Source organism: Lipotes vexillifer, unplaced genomic scaffold (assembly GCF_000442215.2).
Source record: "Lipotes vexillifer unplaced genomic scaffold, Lipotes_vexillifer_v1.1 scaffold916, whole genome shotgun sequence".
Taxonomy (NCBI): domain Eukaryota; kingdom Metazoa; phylum Chordata; class Mammalia; order Artiodactyla; family Lipotidae; genus Lipotes; species Lipotes vexillifer.
The window spans coordinates 164,564-165,869 of NW_006798383.1; positions in this window are offsets into that span (position 1 = coordinate 164,564).

Genomic DNA, 1,306 nt, shown 5'->3' on the forward strand with positions numbered 1-1,306 from the left:
CTCTGGGCTTCCCTGGTGGCGCAGTGGTTGAGAGTCTGCCTGCCGATGCAGGGACACGGGTACGTGCCCCAGTCCGGGAAGATCCCACATGCCACGGAGCGTCTAGGCCCGTGAGCCATGGCCGCTGAGCCTGCGCGTCCGGAAGCCTGTGCTCCGCAACGGGAGAGGCCACAACAGTGAGAGGTCCGCGTACCAAAAAAAAAAAAAAAAAAAAAGTGTCTAGGCTCTTTGAGGACAAGAATATCCTTGAGTCCCATACATTGGAGGACCTAAACATATAAATAGGAAGTTCTTAGTAAATATTTACTGTTGATAGCATTTTTCTAAACTTCTTTTTTCCATTTCTCACCTCTGTTCCTTTCTGTTTTGTGTTTGATTTTTTGTGTGTTTGTTTGATTGTATACTGATCCTTTATTTCTGGACCAGTCGTCCAATTCATACTCATCAAATCTTCCTCCTCTTTTCACCAAACACACACACACACAGAGTGAAGAGTGAGAGAAGGAAACTGGAAACTAACATTTACTGAATGTCTATATACCTAACGTTATGCAAACTTATTCCATGTGCTTTTCAAATACCTTGTTTGAAACCCACAGTGGCTTCTGAGATAAGTGCTATCAGTCACATAGAAGGAAGTGGAGACACAGAGAGTTGTCACATACACAAGCTCCCACAATTTTAAGTGGTAGAATGAAGACTGAGCCGCAGATGTGCGTGGCCCTAAAATCCATACAGATCCCATCTTTCTATTTATGGAAGTAGAGAAAAGTTCAGACAATTAGGGAAAACACACTTTTACCAGAACCCTGACTAAAAAATCAACCAGTCTCTCTTTGGTATTTTTTCCCCAACGAATATAACTATAATAAAATCTGTATTAAAAATAAAAGAAGCTCAAACCCAATACACAAATTCTGAACAATATTTTATACAATAAAGTAGTTTTGGAATTGCCTTAGCTTTAGTTATAACTGAATTAGACTCATCTGTTCATGTCCATTCTGTTTATAAAGCAGTCATTGCTTGAAAGCAAATATGATTTTAAAATATTCTATGCAACCCACACACTGATGCACCCAACTTTGAAAAAAGTGGCTGCTGACGTAGAATATTCCCGTGTCCTGAGAGGACAAAAGTCTTTCCTCTCTACTAATATTGCCAGACCTGGTTGCAAATGTAGATAGGGCATAGACAGAGGTTCTTGGAAAGAAATGTACACAACCAGATTTGGGCAGGAGTTTTCAGTTCTGTCCCAAGAGCAGAATTCAGGTGAACGTCCATGGAAGCAAACAGCCAGGGATCC